The sequence below is a fragment of the Rhyacophila brunnea genome, unplaced genomic scaffold (assembly GCF_057557595.1).
Source record: "Rhyacophila brunnea isolate RB1 unplaced genomic scaffold, BYU_Rbru_1.0 scaffold_12, whole genome shotgun sequence".
NCBI lineage: Eukaryota > Metazoa > Arthropoda > Insecta > Trichoptera > Rhyacophilidae > Rhyacophila > Rhyacophila brunnea.
This window is the reverse complement of record NW_028232774.1, coordinates 20,719,131-20,743,451: the sequence shown is the minus strand read 5'-3', so window position 1 is coordinate 20,743,451 and position 24,321 is coordinate 20,719,131. Positions and strand designations below refer to the sequence as shown.

At 32.5% G+C, this 24,321-nt stretch overlaps 1 protein-coding gene across 2 annotated transcripts in view; it reads right to left on the bottom strand.

The window, feature by feature from the left end:
* Nucleotides 1-24,321, bottom strand: part of B4 (imaginal disc development protein B4) — a 172,411-nt gene that overhangs the window by 142,523 nt on the left and 5,567 nt on the right. Inside the window, exon 2 of one of the 2 annotated variants that reach the window (XM_085960926.1) lies at nucleotides 871-912. The exons of the other annotated variant lie outside the window; for it this stretch is intronic. The gene's annotated coding sequence lies outside the window, so the exon portion shown is untranslated. The remainder of the gene's footprint in view (nucleotides 1-870; nucleotides 913-24,321) is intronic. 2 annotated transcript variants of the gene reach the window in all.

The following is a 24,321-nucleotide window of genomic DNA, read 5'->3' as shown; positions in this document are numbered from 1 at the left end:
TTTACACAATATGTATTGATCTATAAATTCCAAAACCCTACGAAAAAAAATATTTTAAGTCTCGATTTGTTACAAAAAGCGCCAAGTCCGTGTTTCATATTATTTAAAGCTTGGTTGATTTCGCGCGTGTTTAATTCAACCAATAAGGGAACGTTCAGTATTGAAAAGGGTGTCTCCCATGCCGTAGCATCTGGTAAATTTATGACAGTGCCACGGAAATATGTGCCTTATGCGGCGTAAATTAAAAAGTGAAGTACAAATAGCGCTATGTCTAATTTTATTTTGCCTATATTTATTACATTTAAGAGTTTATCGGCTGAAACAAATTGCCATTTGGTTCTAATTTCGACATAAAATGAAGCTTGAAACATAAAAACGTTGTTTCCCGAAAATATTGAATTGTGGACTTTTCGCTTTTTGTATTAGACGCCTCATATTTCTAATATAAATAAAGGAAATCAACAAGAATAAAATTCATTTATAAATAGCATAATGTTTACTAAAAAAAATAGTGTTAAACCTTCTAATTTATTCAAGATAAAATATATATACGATTTAAGAATATATGATTCTATATTGAACATATTATTATCGTGGGTTGCTGCCAAAAGCTCTTGAAAAGCTTCAGAAATGAACATAATATTAGCAAAATCCTAGAGATGCCCAATGAGGTCATTTTAAAATTCCGCCAATACTGACTACCATATTTGCAATTTAAATCACGTTAATAAGATTACAATTATAGTTTCAGAATAATTCGAATATTATATAAGTACTTAAAACTATTTTTTTGAATCTGTTGTATAAAAAAGATTTAAATTAATAATCGTTGAATTACCTACTTAATTAAATATTATTAAAATAACTTACCTATGTTTGAAAAATATTTTACCCCGTCAAAGTAGTCGAACACTGAAAATAGTAAAAAAAATAATTATTAAGAGTTTTACTTGATAAAAAAATATATACATCATTTTAAATGTGTACTGCCATAATAACCTGTAATAAATATAAACAAATTAACAAACTATTTAATGTTTAATTACCGATCTTATAAACGTTATATGTATACATACTTATATTTAAATTGTATCGAGTAACTATTGCATAATAATTTGTATAAATTACTGTGTTATTTTCAGTGTCAAACAATTGACACGTTGTTCAAACGGTAATCCTGCGCTCGATAACGAATGTCATAGTATAGTATAGTATTTTTCAATTTATCTTATTATTATTGATATGTGGTTGGAGTTGAATCAGTCGACGTGTTTTTGCGGTCTAAGAAACTATTCAAGTACATTATTCCTTACACCTGCTCCGGCTATGATTGGAATGATAGGTGAGTAATAGATTTTTTGTATAGGTACATGTGCCTATCTATACCAATGAGGGTATTATAGCTGTATAACTTTTCATTTACGTATTAATATTGTTCAAATAAAAAGTCATATATTGTAATACCCAAAAATAAATATAGACTGCATATAAAATCACATTTAATTGGCTTTTCACGAGAATGTGTAATTATATATTATTATATTCTTTGTATATACAGATGTTCTGAATGATGCCAGAGAAAACGACATTCCGTACCCTTGTGGCTTAACCTCAAGAGTTTCGTCGCTGTTGCCGACCCTCCCTCACCATTGTATCGGTGGTACAAAAGCGATCTACGCGCTGCAGGTCGAACACGGCGGGAGGCGTGCGACGTGGTGATAAACTGAGGGAAGCGGCGCGACCATGTGCTTGCCTTTTGCTCCAATAGTGGAGCGTGACAGGTTAGGTCAATATATTATGTGTTTTTATCATCGTATGAGTGTGTATGCGACTGTTTTGTTTTATTGATACCATTATTCCACTACTGTGTCACTAACACTACTGTTATTGTGTCGTAGGGCCTGTCGTAGTGATAAACACCCTTAAAACCTCACTAAAAACTTACTGGCTTACAGTAATCATTTGGCTACCGCTTTGGCTTATAATATCGTGCGTCTCGGGTTCGGATACCGGGTGTGGCATATTGACACGTTGTTTTTTAATATGTGATTGATTATGTGATATGTGTTGAGCAAGTGGCTAATTTCTATTTCTTAAACAAAAATCTATTAAAACATCCTCCACTGTGTGGAGAACCATATTTAAATAGGGAAAAAAACTCAAAAAACCTTGTTCCAAGATAATGGTGTTTGAAATTTTTGCACAAATTCTCATTATAATTTTAAATCCTTAATTTTGTGGAATTCAGCAATGATCAAAGAAAGTTTACAGTTTGATAAGGAATTAACCCAGATATTTCAGTAAATAATTGAATTAATGATTAATCCAAGAAAGGATTATTCGATTTTATGACCCATTTTAGAATTATTTTTTGACTCTTTTGGCTGAATTATAAAGAGAATACCTTTCTACATCGAATGGCAATATTAACTCAAAACCTAAAAAATTTCGAGTTGTGTTCTTATTGAAATGGGGTATCTTTATGATCTTCATAGGATCGAACATGATCCAAAAAATCTTAATAGAAGATCTATTCGCTAATGAAGACAGTCATGCTATTCTAATTTAAAAATACAATAGGTATAACTAGTTACGTTTGAAACTCAAAAACGTCGTTTACCACACATATTAAAAATATATATAAGGTATCACTTTTAACTGATATATAATATAATATTATGCTCTATAAGTATATAAAGAGGCGATAGTCATATTTTCTTTTAGAAAATTAAACATTTTATTGCACGTTATTAATTATACCTACCATTACCATAATTATTTGAGAGAGATTTGAAAGCCATCTCGCCAACTGCATACACAATGAACACAACTGAACACAATAATTATTTAATCTAAAACAGAATATATAAAATTTGAGACAATATTGGTTAATTTCTAAATACATGACGCGGTCCAAATTATCCAAACACGCTGTGGTCAGAATGCACAATGCAAGCGAGCCAATTTAATTCATATTACTGCCACCGTATCTCTAAAAGTAGCGATGTTAATGATGTAGTGGATCAATTACGATATGTCAGGCCCGCGGGCCGTACAGGGACCATATCTGCACAGGTTCTTGGCGGACGGGTACTCCTCATCATCAGCACAGAGATTATGGACCGCTAGAGCGCAATTGGCTAACGATGAGCGCTTGAAACCTCACTCACGCATTTTTTTATTCAAGGTTTTCTGTTGAATTTAATATATCAATATCACATTGGTACAAATAAAAAGACAAAAATACAGACCAATGGATTTTCTAGATTTTACCTACAACTACGAGAAGAAAAGTAAAAATAAATGTCAAATTTTAAATTTCAATCTAATTGAAATTGGAACAACACTATGTTGAAATAAACCTCGTATCTCAAATAAATGGAACGTGTTTTTAAAATTCATTCAAATAACCTCTCAGTAATTTGCTCAATGGCAAATCCATTGGTTATCAATTTTCGTAACGCGTACTACCTCGAATGCGATGGATGCAGTTTCAAGTCCCCCTCGGTACAAAGTAATAGTATGTAAGTTTATCAAGAATTCCGATTTATTTATTATTAAGCACTCGCAGTGGACAAGAGGTAAAGTGTCCGCCTATGAAGTCGTGGGGCTCTTGTAGCAAATTCATGCTAATTTTTAACTTGGGCCGAGATCTTAAGGGTAGTCAGATGATTAGGAAACAAAAAAAATAAGATAAGCGGGTTGTTTCCTGTGTAATACTGTAAGATGGTTTAATTCTGAATTGTGAAGAAGTATGGGATAACCCTAACACGTACTATGTTTGGTAAATATATTATTTTCAATAGTTACGTCCATATTATAATATGCATTAAATTTTGTCACATTAACGAAATGTGCATATTGATAATATTTAAGGAAACGCCGCGCGTTTTGTATTTCTTGCGTTTTATGATGCGACCATGATTGTGTCATAAATCAAAACTGGCTTCAGTGTTAATCTATAACGACTTTGCAAAGTTACATTTATCGAATTTGTATAAACCGATAGACATAATCTGTTTTATGTCATATTTTTTCGTATTTAAATTTATTAAATTATTAAATTTATTTACAAATTACAATTTAAGACGTTTACACTATCAGATTTAAAAACAAAGAAATAGACGCAGTATTAGAAAAACAGTAGGTATGTATAAAGGGTAAAATACAAGAAATTATAAAATAATAGATACCTACATGATAGTACGCTCAATGAGCTAAATAGACCATATTTTAAGAATTTATAAAACAACGCTCACCTATAATACTCATTCTCACGTAGATGGAATAAATCATCCGGAGCGATTTGGTATCTTATGATAGCCTGCTAATGAATATTAAAATACTATAGCCTGACCGTTATAAAGTAACAAACTTGGTCCATGGTAACCAGCTTTCACATGGCTATTTAATTAATATTATGTTCTGTTGGGTTTACCAAGTAGCTAAGATCCATTTCACGTAAAAAATCTGATTGTAGAACCAATGAAAAAAATTATATAATACCTATTGTATTATGTATATTGAATGGGATAGAATAATTTCTCTATTTAAAGACTTGTTATTAATATTGGCAATACGTCTCTTGTTGTCCACCTCTCGCGGATCGCCAGAACATAGCGGCTACGCCAGCCGCCCGGCCGGCAACTGCGGTGACCAGTGACCAACCTCTCGCAGAATAATGACCCCGAGTCCCCGTCCAAACCGGTCTTTTTTCGTTTTTATATTATACCTCTACGTCTTGTCTTCTTACCTTGTCCATACACCGCGGCGTCTAGATATATATATATATATATATTTTATATTGTATAACATTTGTATAGTGCTACATCGCTTGCATATTATCTGGCGGTGCGTCGGTGTTGGTGATTCGCTCGCGGGTGATGGTGACGGAAGGACCATGGGAAGAACCATATACGATAGCTGCAGAATTAAAATTTAATAAAAAGTCAATGCCAAAAATTGAAACATTACACCGAACTTATTTGTCTACGTCAATATGTTTTAAAATGTTTTTTTTTTTTAATTAACAAGACGTTGAAGAAAGTCTCTTTCCATAGAAAGTAAAGACGGAGCCTTTTTGTATTTACTCTTTATACTGTTTTAATACTATGTCTGAACGTCTTCAATATGTAATTTGCAAAGTTCACTATTAACGCCCACGATCGCCGAGCGGTTACGCGCAGGCTAATAATCCCAGGTCTTGAAAAAATGTTGTTTTTAAACTGTGCTTGAACTCAGATCCAACGTTTACTACTTATATGTAGATAAATAAATTTTATTATTGCAGCAGGAAAACAGTTTACTTAGATTAATGATTAAATAAACTCACTTAATACTGGAGATTCCTTTATAGAAAAAAAACAATACTAGCGTGCTCTAAGGGCTGCGCTGTGAAAAACATTGTTACAAGCGCTAAACAAGTCTTATTATAAAAAACATCATTATTTATATCGTTAATGGCATAATTTTAGATATTTTATAGATAGAAGAATATTTTTTGATTATTAAGTAAATATTATGGCTTGGTTTACACAGGGTTTAATTGAATTTTAAAAAATAACCAACACTATTTACAATTTGTAGTCGTAGTTCAATGAAAACAAATAAGCACGACTGACAAAGTTACTGTGTACTATTTATATGTTGGATCTTAATTGCCTACTTCCACCTTTCAGCCACGGGGTGGCACATTGTGAAGGGCGGCAAATAAAGAAATGAATATAAATATTACAAATTTTCAGAGTAGTGACGGTTTTCCACGACGCGACGCAAACAATCGACTTTTTAGTTCAAAAGATTAGGGATTAGGATAATTATTGTTGTAGGTAGGTATTGTAATACATAGATATTGTAATGGGTGTTACTGCATATTTCCACAAGAGTGTCTTCAAGCCTGTCAACGCCACACCTCCACGTAGAAATGCCACTTCATAACTTTGCACTCCAGCTCTATGATGAAAATGTTGTAATTATATTCTAAAAATATTTTTTTACGTATATCGTATATTTATTTATTTATTAATTACTACATATATTAATACAAGTGAATATTATTTGATCGAATTGTATGCACCATAATCAAGTAAAGAGGCGTATTAGTGTAGTAAAAAGTTTAAAAAAAAGTCCCGAGTTATAAAGCGTATACTTATTCTATTTGATATCACCACTGCTTGAGAGTACGTTTCCTGGAAATGCTCTAATTTTCAGTAAATGGTGTTAATGTCAATTTAAAGATTTTTGGTTCGGCAAATAATTTTCAACTATAGGTGCGACGAAATTTTGGACTCGCTGGCAATCGGAGAGCGAAAGTTGAGCTGCGAACACGTGAATTTGTTTCGTGATGGCGACGGGGGTATTAATTCTTAAATCGTGTAAAGATGACTAAAAACGTTACCCATTTACTTGAAAAAGAAAACATGTCAATGAAGATATTATTATTGTTACTAATAGAACAATAAACATAACATTAAATGGACGTATGTTTAATTTTAATGACAAATTATATTTCGTTCGGCACGCGTCATTTACACAATCCACGCATCGCCTAGTCACGATCATTGTAGACCGTGCCCCAGCTGAGGTATTATAGCCTTAAGATAGCCGAAAATAAATAATGTAATAGGTAAGTAGGTACGAATTTGCAGAGAATTTGTAATTAAAAAATAACAGGGACGGCATTCTAAGTTTACTGAAGGGCGGCACTTTTCCTAGGGACGTCACTGGTGAAACGCATATTCGCCATTATTTTCATCGAACCACTACTCCGATGTGCACAGCCATTTGAAAACGGTCAATTTCCATTTCGATGGGTATCCGCGGAGGCTTCCAGTCGCGTCCAATCGCGCCGAGTCGCGTCGAATCGCCCGACGCGATTCTCGGAAGCGAAACATCGCCGCTGATGCGCACTGCGCATATTAAATAAACTGGTAAGACTCACCTAACATTTTTTTCTTCTCACCCTCTAGCGGCGTTATTTCTTAATTATAAAGAGTAATGTCCTTTATACATTTATATGTAAGGAACACGAGTAAGTACCTACAGTTTTACGAATTACGTGAAACAATAATCACGTATAATCGTCATATAAGTAAATACAGCAGCGATTTTCTTTGACAAAACTGACGCAACCGATTCATCAGAAGATTTAAAAGGGGACCTCGAAACAGTTCAAACCAGTCATACAAATACATATTAAATTATACCAAAATCTTAAAAAGGTGCGAATTTCTCACAAAATGAGTACCATACAAAATACAATATAACCTAAAACTAAAGCCAAAGAGTCTAACATAATCACATAATAATTGGATGAGGACATTAGTAATTGGAATTTATGGTGTTATTATATTTTATATCGTGAGGGGCTCAAATCAGTCAGTGCATTTGGGCTTCCAAGTCCTTAAATATGCCACTGGGTAGGTACAGAAATGATTACAAAGAATACGAAAGGCATGTGGGCATTTTAAATTAAATAAACCAAATTGTCTTTGGTATGGTACGTAGTAATATTGCGTCTGTGATGGGTGCTTTGCAACAACACATGCGAACAATTTGAAATAAGAATTTTGTTGGTTTCGTTATATATTTTTAACTATCCCACCAAAAAATAGTTGTAACTCCGTTACGGAATAACTCCTGTTGACGTACTTTGACACACATAAATACTTAACTAATGTTTGCAAAATTTACTGGAATTGTTACACGGTTATGGTACCAAGACCAAGTATTTCAATAAATATTTAATAGTTAGTAAACGGAAATCATAGGTACCTACACCACATGTCCTCGAATACACCATATTTTTAACCTGAATATATTTTTAGAGCAAACAGTATATATTATTATATAACATAGATATATAACTTATTCGATAACTAATAATAATTAAAAAAAAAAAAAAAAAAACAATTATGTCTACCCTTGACGATCGCCTCTACTTAGTATGTACCTACGTATATGAATATAATGTAAATCATATAGTGGTGTAATCAAGACGTTTGACGAGAGCCGGTTATTATGTACCAATCTGCGGACCGGTTAATCGCATCGAGGTGATTAATCCGTGAGTACATCCGAAATCCCCATAATAGTATTTATGATTAAATGACTGCAATAGAAATGGCGACAAAATACATGGTTTTTTGCCAGCGGCGCCAATGGCTTTGTACTAAGGTAGGTAACTGATTACATCCTATAAAATAAATATATTAATTGGATATGAGAGCACTTGTGGTTTTATAGTACGACTGTATGGAGTTTGTCATCGTTAGAGGTTGTGATCGAGAAATATCGTCTTAAAAAGTCTCGAGAAATCATCAACAAGAATCTCAAAAATTTGTAAAATTGTTACTAGGAAAATATAACAAAAATAATTTGAAACGGAAAAAAGCTGCCGACTTTGATCCGAAGTGGAAACTGTGGAAAATGAATTTTCATGTGGGAAAAAACCACAAGACCAGGGAACACAAAATTGATAGGAACTGGCTTACCCTACTGGGTGTGATATAGGTGATAGGCTAAATATCTCGAGTATGGAAAACTATGTGATAAACTTAAACACGTGTTAAATAATATAATATTTTCAATACATAGTGTTAATAATACCTATGTATTTTATTTTGGCACATTAATGTAACGTGCTTTCAATCATTGGGAACAGTCGATGCGGTTTTTGGCGATGGCTTTTACATTAATTAATCTGTTCTGTGCACACGATTTTGAAACGGGAAAAAAATTTGAAAATTCACCGGTGATTTTTTTTTGAAGAAAATTGAGGCCATTTTAAAAAAGAAATTTCTCAAAATTCTTGAAAAATCAATCTCTAACTCTCGAGAAAAAAAAATCTTAAATTCGAGAAACTACAAGCTCTAGTCGTCGTGGCCTACCTTACCTAATCGCTGCACCAATTATTAATGGTATAGAGCGGTCGATATGCTGAATAATTATCATAACACGAGTTATTGGGCATAATATGCTTGAATTGTGGTTAATTGTGACATAAAAGACAACGGTTTGGAGAATTGATAGCCTGCAATAAGTATAGCGCCACTGTCGTGTTTCTTGTTCAAGTTGTCGCAGTCTAAGCCAAAGATCGTTTAAATTTAAATGTACACATGCACATATTTATCGAACCTGGAATGATTAAAGCGCGAACCGGTTGTTATAAAATAGAACGACATCACTGTGTGTAGGTACCCGTGTAGATAGATGGATCCCCATGTACCTAATAATTGAGATTCTACCGTACGCTAGCTGAGAATATATAAATTGATAATAATGGCTTGAGAACCGTACAATGGAATCGAAAATAATGGCCAGAGTCGAACCCGCGACCTTACGTGACGCCGTAATTATCGCTACGTCCCGACCATGCCCCGGGCTGGATCGCCGATTTTCCCCTTCTTCGGTTACATAGGTAAATATGTTATTATGTACTCGCTAAATGTTACATTTTGATATCCACTGTTACGTGGATACACTTAGTAAATAGAAAAACATCTTCAGCAATGCCTTGATAATATGTATCAAGGCAGTACCTACCTATTTAGTATTTATCTATAAAGGTCCTAGAGTTAATATATTATACATATATAATAAATCGGAAAGCTACAATAATAATTATGACACGTTCCTAATTTTAAATATTCATCTGCACTGGTAATACAGTGAATGTGTCTATCTGTGATTTAAAAAATATTTACGTTTTGACTATTTCCATCAGACATTTTTTTTAAATTTCTGTCTGTTCCGTTATATATTATTTTCCGTTATACGCAGCGATATTTAAAAAAAATGAGATTTCTTTGATTTGTATTTTTATTATAGCTTGAATTACCTGTTCTATAGTAATTTGAATGTCATATTGTGAACGTCTTGAATTATTAATTCGTTGTGGGCACAATATGTATGTATTCTTCAAATAAGTCAGATGCGACTCTGCATCGGATTGTAGAACAAATTAACGAAAAAATTATAATCATACCTATTATTAGTGATATAACAGTTCCGTATTGCACAATTAATACATATTACTGCCAGTAATAAACACTTACGATTTTTGTCAGTAAGCAAATTATATTTAGCGAGACGAAATAAATAATACATAGGATAATGATTTTTTGAACGTTCCTTCATTTATAATTTTATATATTATATAACAATGCCTTTTAATCACTTTTATCATTTTAAATGAAAATAATTTACATTAAAACCCGAATAATATATAATGTTGTAAAAATGCCAACATATTATTGGTAGCTTTATTGGCTTGAAGAAAAGGCAGGCCATGTTTAGATTTTCTCTCGAGGCATCTGGTGCATAATACGACTGAGCCAGAACCAACGTTGCTTCTTCTCTGTCAATGTGATAAGAAGCCGCATGGTCCGTCTTTTCATCTCCTATTAGGTATCTATTTTTATCACAAATTCCCAAGGTACATACTAATTTTGAAAACATGAATACAGAAAATTATGTCTTCTTACTATGTAAAAAATGTAAGGGAAACACTAATTAGTAAGTCCAATTTCTAAATGATTATGGGAATATTCATTAAAATTATTAGTAATATTTTTTAAATCTTCAAACTGTTTGTTATTTAAATATCAATTTTCGGAACGCTGAAGTGGGAGGAGGAAGTAACATTTAAAAAAACCCAGCGATATTTAGCACTACACCATGGTACAGGGGGCGGTATTTTGAGTCCGATTAAGGGCGACACTATGCCTATGTCCGTTACTGTGCAAGACATCATAAATTCAGACAATATTGTGTTTAAAAATTGTCATTGTCTAAATCTAGATAATAGAATATCTTTTTAGAAAATCTATTTAAAATCCCACGGATCCAGGTTGATGAAGTAGTTTTTAACAGTGTTTAGATAAGAGCGAATGAAAAAATTGTGGCCGAAAATCGCGTACATAATCGAACACAATATCGCATGCAAAGTAACACTGAACAATGGGAAAATATGGTAGAGAGAAAAACAGTAAAGCTGCCATCGAGAATAAATTGAATATGTAACAGGATACCTGCTTGTAGTTCTCGGTGGCCACACCAAGGCACTGTTGCATCCGGAATGATTGTACAGTGCGTAGCGAACAAATTTGACTGATGAAAATGCAATTATGCTTGGGTGGAAACCAAAAAGACTGAACTGAGACCTCTTTTTCCAAAACTACGTAGGTACATTTTCTAGAACTACTAATTGAAGTACCCGACTTTGATCTGGTGTAATCTGTGATATTAACCTTTTGATAGGCGCACTTTCAAAACAGATATTTTATTTTATTTGAGATATCGAATAGTGAATTAATGTCCAACGTCGATTATCTCAAAAAATAAATCGACGACGCCCTTTTTTCATTTTTATCTTCGTTCTTTCGTATCTCATATCTATATAGACACTGGCAAAGAATCTATCGGCTAAAGTAGTTTTTGGAAGAAAGTTGAATCCTTTTGGAGCATCAGAAGAGGATAAGAAATAAAGATGTAGACTAAATTGGTATCAATAATGTAGAATGGTGCGAGTTCCATAAACATTTTTGTTTACTAGTTTTTTAGTTATAACCTAACAAACGGAAATGGACAGAAAGATATACATACAGACAGACACCTTTGTTATGTTTACAATTAAATATTTATCTATAAAAATAAATTTTATTTCTAATTCTATAGTGTAATCAATAATGTAGTTATTTCATATTATAGAATAATCTATGAATTCCAAAATTCGCCAAAAGCGTACATAATAAAATGTTTGTGAAATTATTAATAATTTAACAGACAACGAATGTAATTCAGAGTGAATCTGGTGTATGTAACATATGTATCTACTATCTACTGTTTTAATTGTAATCAAATATACAGGAGATACCAGATAAAACATTAGATTTTACTGAAATATATGAAAACCATGACCTTTTCAAATATGGCCTGTCGTCAATATTAATATTGTAAGCAAATGGCAAAACAATGGCCATTTATACCAATCGCGAAATGGACCTAAATCTCGTTCCGACCTGGAAACTTAGTTTTGAAGTCAAATTATGGCCCATATCCAAAGAGCATAAAACAATCGCTGACATTTTATAGGTATATTTTTTTCGATATGTACCTACCTACTTAGGTTTTACACGTCATCACACAATACTAACCAATCATTAAAATCGCAATCAATATAGAATCGTATATTATTGTGTATGATTGCATAGACATTTAGACACACACTTTTTACTGGCCGTTTAGGTATTTATACAAATAGGTGAATGAGTAGGTATATATATTTTGATTACAATATCAGGCAAAATGTTGTTCATGTTTTATTGAGTCATCCTATACGAACGCCTAACGGTGCGCATGGACAATGCAATTTGATTTCTGACATCGCGCAATTTCAAACTGCTACACTTTGCTTGGTAATGCATGGATTGTCTACCTTTTCTTCAAAATTACTTTTAATTCGGAAATAAAATATATATCTACTTAATATATTTTTTATTGCAAAGGATTAGAAAGTATCTACATTCGTACAAAATATCACATCCCAAAGAAAAATATGTAGGTACCTACCTATATCGGTGGTCATAAGCCACAAGATGTTTAATAATTTCAATTAAGTAGATACTAAATTATGTAATGGTTTGAATAACATAACATTAATAGGCACAACACATATATACCTACTACTATATGTGAGATGTTATCTGGTTTTGATAGCGACTACGAAATTAGTTATCCAGAGGAAGTCTGTTATTAGTGGCGAAATTTTGTAAAGTGTTAGGTATATATATCTAAATGAATGCCACTAGTAGACATATCTACCTTGTAGTGGCAAAGGGTGGAGGTAGGCTGTAAAAATCTGACACAAACAGTGCACACTAAACTTTATCATACATAATATCTACCTACATATTTGTTTGAATTGAACTAAGAATACAAATTTACAAGAATGACTGACAAAGTGTGCGCTATTTATGTTGGGTATCCACAGCCTACTTCCACTCTTCACCACTCCGTAGGTGTTCAGCATGGTTAAATCTTTATGTTGTGTGAATTATAGAAAATTGAGACTTGTTTTATGAATAATTTGTATTGTTTAGCTGTTCACATACGACCCAATGAACACGGTTAAGATAGTTAGGTTTTTTTTTAATAAATTGGCTCACAATCAATTTGTTGTAAACACCTGGAAGAGTGCTTGCAATTTTACGCTCCTCCTTCATTCGTGTGATTTTTTTTATACAGATAATAAAACAATAAATGAGAATTAATGTAGTCAAAATATAATTTACTTAACTACCTACTTTACCTAGGTTTTGTTAATCAAACAATATTACCATATCTACCCACTTATACTTGGATGCATTTGTTGTTTATTCAATTTTTTTATACGGCAACATAAAACTAAACGAAGTAGGTAAGTGCCTTATGATTTATTTATAAGTACCCTCAATCATAATATTATATACCTACGCACCTATATTGCGTATAACGTGACTTTGCGATTAACCATCATACTAATTACCACGCCTCATTGTTTCTACATCTAAACTTTCCCATTTACATTCCACATGTATAGACACTATGAATTACAGAAATCTATCGCATCCAGTAATTGCTTAGTTCCATTTGTATCGTCTGCGCCGCGCTGTTCCGTCTTTATGTCGCAAAATTAAACATAAAAATTTCTTAAAATATCACCTCGGTAAGTAATATTTCATTCACCCACATAATTTGTTTTATTTTCGTTCCTTGGGATATCCGGGTCTGAAGAAACTCGTCTCTCCTTATGTACTCGCCTGCTTAGGGATGTCGTTGATTGTGCCAATTCAATACACTACATATAGGTATATATAATGATTTGATTTCCAAAATATCATTTTGTGAATTTAGATGATTTTAAGCTATTCATTAAAATGTGGCCTTATCCAACTTTTGGTAATGTCATAGCATAGCAGTCCAAAAACTTGCATCTCTATCAGATTCATCATTGTGAATAACATTATAATAATTTTACCTTGAAAATATTGATTCGGCATTGCTTACTAAAAAATAATCTTAAATCACTTTCTATTTATTCACCATCTATATTATAATATATCCTGCTCCTATCTATATGTACCAGTAGCGAAGACTATATACTAGGCGATTATTTACTAAAAATAATTTATAATTTAGTATTAACTTATTTAAATAATAACTTCATGTATATAATATTCTACAAAAAATATAACTATCCAAACGACATCTGTCTGTAGGTAGGTATTATACCTACATTGATTGTTAACTTTCCCATCCAGGCGGCACTTAGCATATCCACTAATACGTATCTAACGAGCTACAACACAAACACAATACATACCTAACAAAAGCTTCAATTAATTTGGTACCTATACCTATTTCATGCATATAATAGGTAGGTAGATACAAACAATTACCTACATACGAACGCAATGTCAAAACCTGCGATTATAATATACCTACCTATAAAAGTCTATGATGTATTTTTGTATAGATACCTACTTATATATTTAATTTTTTCTGGATTCGAAGAAAAACGGTCCCTTTGACAAAACACTAAACCGGCTAAACTATCAAGACAGTAGAATTTTCGAGTTTAGCCGAGTTCGAAACTGTGGTAGTGCATTATCTTTTATATACATTTAGCGTTTGTTGTCCTTGTTGAAATTATGTTATAAATGACTATTATAAATGTCTATTAGGTATATTATATTATAAATGTCTATTATACTTAAAAAGTTAAAGTAGAAAATTGTTAACCAGGAAAATAGTGAAAATTAACAAAACTCAAATCCATATTAGGTATGCAAAGTTACCTATCTTCAACAGGCACCCTTCGTCACTGATAAGTACCTATCATACCATAAGGAAATAGAAACTAGAACACGAATAGGTAGGTACAGATAGCTGACAGGTTATAGGTACTTTGGAATTATTCGTAAACATCTGAAATCCAAGGTGCTATTTCGGCACATGAATATCCAGATATACAAAACATTTCTGAGGCCAGTCCTCACATATAGATCAGAATGTTAGTTCACCACTCACCAGCAAGATGTCTGAAAAAGGTTTTATGATTTTTGAACTGAAAGCGATATTTGGATCAAAAAATGAAGATGGAGTGTAGCGCATATTATGCGACAAATGCGTAACTACCTACTAGCTACAAGGAATTTGGGAATTCCAAAGTAACCCAAACCATAAAAATTTCCGATTAACATTGGCAGGTCACGTTCTACGAATGGATATGGGCCGACTAGGAAATAAAGTACTTAAACTCAAGTATAGAATAGAATAAGTATCCATAGAAAAAAGGTTAGAAAATCTAAAATAAATTGATTGTAATATAAACGTCAATTCTTTTGAAAACAAGGAATACTAATCATATCCCTACGATACATTTCGATTTTAGGACATTAGGATTAGGTAGTGAAAATAATCTGGAGCGGGTTTTTGTTTTGTCTGTGCGTTGAAGTTGCCGATAGACGAGTCATGCAATCGACATCGCGTGCAAGTTTCGTTCTTGTCTGTGCGTTTAAGTTTCGCGACTCGGTATATTTAATAGAAATACCAAGTTGTCAGCGTTTGGAGTCGAATTCAGGCGTGTTTGTGGTAGGTAAGTATTTTATGCAAATGACAACATGTATTCGCATATTTTAATTTCAATGTAACTGTAGACAAAACAGTTTCTAATGAAGTTAAAATCTCGGAAAAATTCATACATTTAAATATCTAGGATATTCGTCCGCAGTAAAATTTTATTTTATAATTATTTTTAGTGTATTTTCTCAATCATAAAAATGACTATTTATTCAATATGGCGAAGAGTCACGAGTTACTTGGCTATCAGAAAAGGGGATTCATAGTATGATGCCTAGTGCCAAAAATTCAAGTCGATTTATTTAAAAATATCTACAAAATATCGCTAAAAATACACGGAACCCTGGGGTTCCAGGGAATACCATTTAGGAAACACTACCTATTGTAGAACATTACACTATGTTTAACTTTGGCGATAGGTTGAGGCATGGCCCCCCACAAGGGGGGGGAGGACTGACAGGGCTCTAGCCTACGAGCCCGGGCTCAGGAAGGGCCCGGCGTGACGAGTTGACCGATTCAGGATGTGGGGGCCACGATCTCAGGCCTCAAAGTCCCTAAACCTACCACTGATAATATGCAACTCTATGTTTAGAAACTTTTAATTATAACTATCTACCTAGGTAGGTAGGCAATAGTTAAGGACCTAACGTACTTACCTAGTTGAGTAATAAGTATTATGTACCTATATAAATATTTGATTATGAACATTCTTACTGAATAAAAAGTAATGTGTAGTTTTTTGTTATCAAACAAGATTCTCAGTAGTGTGCATTATAGGTTCTTGGAAAAAAACAAGGATAAATCCGCAAAAATGTCTACATACTGAAAACGGAAACCGCAAAAACAGGATCAGCCGTTGCGGTAGGTATTAATATTATAAGCCACTATCGCTTTCCCACAAAGAGATTATTAAATAAAAATAATTCATATTGATAATGCATTTTGAGTAGGTAGGTTAAAACCAAAAGGGCTTATAATAATATCTGTTTGAAATTCATTTTGGTCACTCTGTGTACCTACCTACCTACTACTTCATGTACAAATTCAAACTAATAACGGTATTGTTTTTAATTTAAACAGTGGTTGAAGTGTTTCAATAACAGGTAAATCACTAGCTAGATATACAGTGGCATAATAATATGATAATATTATACCGACTTTCCGTGTAGATATAATACATAATGTGCGATTTTCCTACCAAATTCGACTAGCCTTGAAAATGTCAGAATTAGTGAAATATATCATGTTACTTTGAAATTTATATTTGGGGTGAAGGGTGGAGTAGGCTGTGGTATGTAACTTAAAAAAAAGACCTAGTCATCCTATTTACAGGATTAGAATTAGAATTTTGTTCATCTTCAGTATTTTACAAATCAAAAAATATTGTATTTTATCGTTTTATAGGTAGGTAGGTACTAGAAAATATTTTACGAAAAAAGACAACATGCACAATAATAGATTTTAAAAAAGGTAATGCCCCACCGCGATTCAAACTCGGGGTTTAAAATTTTACTGTCACGATAGTTGAGCATTTTGTAGGTCGGTATTTATATTTGGGGTGAAGGGTGGAATAGGCTGTGGTAGGTAACTTAAAAAAAACCTAGTCATCCTATTTACAGGATTAGAATTAGAATTTTGTTCATCTTCAGTATTTTACAAATCAAAAAATATTGTATTTTATCGTTTTATAGGTAGGTAGGTACTAGAAAATATTTTACGAAAAAAGACAACATGCACAAAAATAGATTTTAAAAAAGGTAATGCCCCACCGCGTTCAAACTCGGGGTTTAAAATTTTACTGTCACGATAGTTGAGCATTTTGTAGGTCGGTATATCATTTGGCATCCGATCCAGCAAGCTTAAACTATCGATAACTTTTATTGGCAATTGCATTAGGTATATGTGGGAAGTATCACTCGTAATTAAATTATTTTGGTATCCCAATAATTTACATTTTTACATTAATATAAAATCTAAACATAGAAAATTTTGCTATACCTAAGTATAAAATTATATTGTCATTCAATTTGAAATATGTAACTATCAGGGAACTCAAAAATAATGGGAATTGAAGCACCCAACGGGTAAGGCGATAGCAGGTAACCGACTCGAGTAAGGAAGAATCCGGGTTAAACTCACACACGTGTGAAGAATACGTTGTACGTCGAATACTGAAAACTGCTCTCGGTTAATGCATTTACGCTCATTTAATTATAGTGTATTACACACTATTGCACGTACATAATGCGTGCTTCATTTTCGTAGAACACTCACACATTCAAAAACCCTGCTTCAACGTGCGGCGTATTGAATATAGCCTATCGGTATTCTATTTATTATCTGTTCTGTGGTAACTATGTATCGTAGTTTTGAGTAAAAATTTGCTTTATATTTATTGAAAAATAAAATATCTTCAAGGCAGATTGGCTCTATAAAAACGTTATGTTTGTTTTATTTATGAGATTAATATATCTTTCAAAAGCCGCGTTTCGATTTTATTGGGTATTAAATCAAATTAAAAGATGCTTACCCATTTAAAAACTCTTTAAAGCTAAGATAGGTTAGGTGATATAAAAATGACATAATAAAGTATATTGTCTATCTATATACTTAGTAACTTGCATCTATCATAATAATATTATTAGTTACGGGAAGTAACAACTCCAAGACATCGACAAATTGAGATACTGATATTCAAATAGTTAATAGGAGGTAATCTACCATTAAATTTTATGATAAAGTAACAGAATAAATAAGACCATAACATAATCATTATCTTAAAATGACTATTTATAAACAAAACATAATGGATAGCACGGAAGAATTGGCAATTTAATAAAACACTATTATATTTCGTGTTGACAGTTATGAATTTTATTCCAATACATTTGGCTTTGTAGGCGGCTGATATCGATTTGCGAATGCCAATGAAATGTCATTTATTGCCTGAGGTGTAGTTATATATTATATTAAATACTAAGTTTAAACTTAGATAGCAGCCAATAGATAACGCATGGAGAATACATTATGAAGGAAGTTCCTTGTACAAGTTCGTAAAACAATATCCGAATTGTGCTGAGATAAGTATGTATTGACGATAAACTAGAATATTAAAGGTAGGTCAAGTACTGTCTACCTACTCACTTACATTATATTTATACATATATTATAAGAGGGAGATAGAGAGACTGGTGTAAAAATGCAATCAGTAGTTAATATATATTGTATATATTTTAGATTTTACTGTCAATGAAATTAGTCAACTAGTTTTTTTTTATTAGACGAAACTTATAATTTTGTATTGACTTGTAATACTATATCATAAATTCGCACACAGAGCCACTGTCAGTAGAAACACCTTGTTCTTGATTTGATCCATGCATACGGGTCTATCTCATCCTATTCGATTTCAACTTGATCAAAAAACTGGAGAAACCAGCGCAAGAAAGTCAGGCAGACGAAGGCATTCGCTTCAAGAATATGGATGTAACCAAGTTATTCATCAATCACGTTAGATACAGGGCTCGATATGACCGAAGCGCCGTTCCGGTCCATGAAATCGGCAGAATTATCGCTTCGTTCCGTGGAAAAAATAATTTGACTGTATCATAATATAACAAAAAATCAAACACATATTTTAATATAATTAATTTCTTTTATTTTGTTATCTGTCAATTCATGGTAGAACTGCATTGTACTGCACTGCAAGTTTCCAGTTGAAAATGTCCCTCTGAGGCGGACGAAACCGATCCTAATCTATTGATTAAAAGTGGAATAAGTACTACAAAAAAATTGCGTTTTATTAAATTAAAACAACAATTAATATAATTAGATAACAATGTTAAAATTTTCGGAAAATTATCGACCGCTCCGGTTCGTAAAATTTTCTATTTCGAGCGCTTTAGATAGCTAATGTGAACATCATATTATGAAGAAATTTAATATCGTGAAAATAAATTATAGCTTGTTAATTATTATAATAATTAATACTACTTACCTATATTGTTTTTATCGACGAAAAATGGGTTAATACATTAGTAATATCTATTCAGTTGTAAAGTTCTTCCAATCAGTGGTGTTACGTGGCGCTAGGCAGGTCGTGAATTATGAAGGGTGGCGAATGAAGGAATGAATACAAATATTACGACTTTTGGGAGCGGTTTTTAGTGAAGCAGTATTAATTCGTATTAAGTCTTAATTTAAAAAAAATAATCCAAGAGTAAAAAATACTGACAACATTCACATTGTAATGGCGCTTTGCCGTTCAGGTAAAATTTTTACAAGAATGCCTCCAAACCTGTCAGACCTCCATATACCCACAACTACCATTGTTTGAAAGTAGATTACGTGGAAATACTCAAATTATCAATAGATTGTGTGTAAGTATTTAAATTTGAAGATATTTGGTGTATTTGTCTGTTTAAGATAGCCGAAAATAAATAATAAAATATATAAATAAGTAGGTACTTAATGATATGTTAGACAATTTGAAACTAAAAATGAAAGCAGCAGCGTTATAAGTCTGGTTAAGGGCGACATTTTGCATATGGACGTCACTGCTTACAACTGTTTTTTGAACATTTACCTTATTATTTTCACAATTTTGTAAGAGGTATTTCTGATTTTCTATACCCGGTGCTGCATAACGTTTTACATTCGCATGATTTAAAATAATTACATAATTATATATAGATACTATTACAACTACAACTCGGATGTGTTCTACAGTAATCGGAATGGCTGTCGCATCGAATTCTATTTAAAAAGTCAATCGAACAAAACAGTTACGCAGACAGGAAGTTTCGATTAAATAATTACAAATTTTACTTCGGCCTCTAATACTTGGCTATGTGTTATTAGACAACTGCCAAGACGTGAGCTGTACAAATAAAATATATTATGTCGAGCATTGGTCAATAATACCTAACTATACCGGATACGTATATAGGTATCTAGGTACTTTCTTATAAACTAAAGGGTAGTTTGTAAGTTAAAAATCTTCCACTGGTGATGCTAATTAAGAGAAAAGGGTATATTCGGCTAGTCAGTTTAATAAATCTATTGATGCTTTCCATTTACGTGAGAATGAGTTTAGTTTGACGTTATTTCTTAAATTATTTATAATGTAGTTTTTTTTTTAAATTTATAACTTATTGTATTTATTTGTTTCTCTTTTTTTTCATTGTATTTATCTGTTTCGTAAAAATTGTACCGTCCATGAGATTTTCTAAATTAATTGAATGAATTGATTGAAATTGTCAGTTTCTGTTTCTTATGTCGTTGACAACCTGCCGCTATATAAATTAATGTTGTCGTAAATCACATCTCTATTAAAAGTGCCATCAAATAATTAATGATAAAAATACTGTTAATTAACGTCGGTCTCATACAGAAACACAAGACAATACGTAAAACTGTTTTATCATCTAGTTATGGTTGTAAGAAGGGACGATTTTCGAGTGTGATGGGAATAACTTACTACCAACGTGTAAATAATATATGTTATTTATTAATATCGTGGGGGTAGACGGGTCATGCGTTGTTGAGGGCGGCATATTAAGGATGAAAAAAGAAACTTACAACGCTAAATATTTTCGCCTACAGTGCAAAAATAGTTTGCTCATGTAAATCTCAGTCGATTTGCAAGTACATTTCCATTTGTCTTCACAAGATAGTAGAGAAAATAATTAATAAAAGTAATAGGTGCATATTAAATTAACATTGGACACTAAACATGGTACAGAAGGCGTTTAGAGTCTACAAAAAGCATTTTGAATAGGCTCAGTATTTTTTGCGTTTAATGGCTTGACCCATCTCTTGATCTATCTATGCCAACTGAATCTAAAATTTATTACTGATCAGTTCTGTGATCTCCTGCTATGAATCCAAAAAATTAGATAGGTAAACTCAACATAACCTACCAATTGTATACGCAGTAAGTAAATAGGTAGTAGATACATAGATAGGCACTTTGAAACTAGTATATTACTATGTTCTGTAAATCGCGTTATGTATGCAACGAGTCCGCGATAAAAGAAACAAGTCTAATTGCAATCGGCCAGCCGCAGTTCAAACTCTATGTCGGCCGCTGTTCAGTTATGTACTCAGGTGACTGTAGTTATCAACTTTTACGTATTCCATTTGCACAATATCAATCGTGTATAGGTGGCCGGGCCTATCTAAATTAAATTCCACCAAACGCGGTTTTAAACTGTCACGGGCAAGAGGCTGATCGCATTCCAGCGGTGGACTGGCGAGTAGTTTTGGGTAGACCGCAGGCTCTCAAGACATATTATTGTATATTATATCGGTCCACATATGCACATATTTAAAATTAAATTACACCACAATGTTATATTTATGAAGTGTTCAAAACTGGCGACGGATTCAATAACGATAACTGTTGCGTAGAAATAGGTATATATTTGAAAAATACGATTAAGACAAAAATAGATTATTATCATGTGACGTGACATCGCGACACGTGAGAACAGGGTGAGCTCGCACCACGGGCAAAAAAGTGGGTTACATGTAAATTGTGCGTACCTATTACATTCCGTCGTGGAGCATTGCAGTCATGTTCTAATTTTATTTCAATAAGAACATTAAATTGTTAGTGATTGGTATCAAATATTTATTTATTTTATTTATTTTAAAAAGACACATTGAGCACATAACAAATTATTAATTCAAGACGTTCACATCATGACATTTAGAATAATAAATAATTACAAGATAAAAAGAACTTATTATATGCCTACAACGTTTTTAAATTCTGTTGAACCATATAAACTTGGATTGACTACCTTAAACGATCAAAAAAATCTGTACTTGACATGTCATATTGATTTCCATAGTAACGCACGTATATGTATATTAATAATTTAGTTGCTAGAACCCCAGACCTCTAGCAATCAATGATGGTGTCGAAATAACTTTTCATACAAAACAGAATTAATTGAAAATGAATTCAATTATACTTAAAGATGGCTTAATTGGATTGGATTAAAAATGCATTGGCATCGTGTTCTGATATATTCTAAAAGTTTCAAATGTCTTGCTAGTCGGGAAGTTAGTTAAAAATCGATTGCAAGATTTGTACCGGACAAAGAACAATCGGACAAAAAATAAGAATACGTTGTAAAAAGTACAGTTAATCAACTTAGTAAAGAAAAAAATAATTTCATACCAAAAGAAATAAAATAATAATTCAAGAAAAATATAAATTAAACAATAAAATAGAATTTTAAAAACAAAATAGTACATAATAATAAAATATGGTAATAACGCTGTCATTATTGTTAGATATTTGAAAGATATGATTTGATACTTACTTACGAGCACCTACTAACATTTTATATAAATATATACCTACGATATGATTGCACTTACCTACCTACCCATTTTCTATTGAATTTCCATATTGTTATGTATTTTGAACATGAAGTCGATCTTAATATATTATACTATACGGCCATATATTTATGATAGAACATCCAAGGGCGCGCCAGATGGGGGCGTTAGGGGGTTCAAAATAACGTAGCGGCAGGATTCAGGGGACGGCAAAAGTCAGAAAAAAAACATTTCAATGATGTCATTAAAATATATATGACGTTATTTATTCAATTTCATGAAATTAACTTATTGATGACAATGAATGAAATTAAATTGTGCTTTCGAGCTCCATTGATACATACTTAGGTATATAAAATATCGATTTAAGACTCTTTACATTATAATTAGAAATGTTAAGTAATATGTTTATTATTTAATATGTAAAATATGTCATATTTTTTGTTGTAAGTAGGTATATTGTAATGACAATATAATAATTTTGTTTGTCGTTTTTCTTTGACTTCTGTCTTTTTTGTATTCAGGGAGGGGCAGCGCTCGAAATGGAAATTTTACGAACCGGAGCGCTCGACAGTTTTCTGAAGATTTTTACATAGTAAAGTTATAAAAGTTGATGTGTTTTTTTTCATAAAATTCTCCAGCTCAGACGGTCAAATTATTTATTCCACGAGACGGAGCGATAATTTTACCGATTTCACGAACGGCGCTCCGGTGTGTTCCGGTCCATTTAGAGCCCTGGGGAGGGGAGGGATTTTGGGTTGGCACCAGCCACCCTTGAAGCGTCCCTAGTCATATCATCTCATGCTCACCCCACGGTGATGTGTGTTAACGGCAAATACGAAAAAATTTAATACCTACGTAAAATAATTTATCCCTATATCGGTTCCCTATTTCTGTGGAATTTTAAATAAATCGATATCAAGAAATTACATGTCGAGCTTGTGTGATTTTCTATACTTTGTACGTACATATTAGGGAATACAAAATTAATGGAAACGGGTTTACTCTACTGGCTGTGGTATAACATGCTAGAGATCTCGGGTGTGCAAAGTATGGGATAAACTTAAACACGTATTAAAGAATATGCTATTTTTAATAAGTAGTTACATCTGTATCATATTGATTTTAGTTAGTTACGTTAATGTAACGTAACGGAACAGTTCACGCGATTGTTTTTACTTGGGTTTTATGGCGGTCAGGCCATAAACTACCCTGCTTCAGAAATGGGTCTAGGACGATTCGGCGCCACGCAATCAAATTAAATAGACGATCATTAATAATTATAGGCACCTACCTACTTACTTTCAAAATATATATTTCAATTATTATTTAATACTTGGTGAGAAT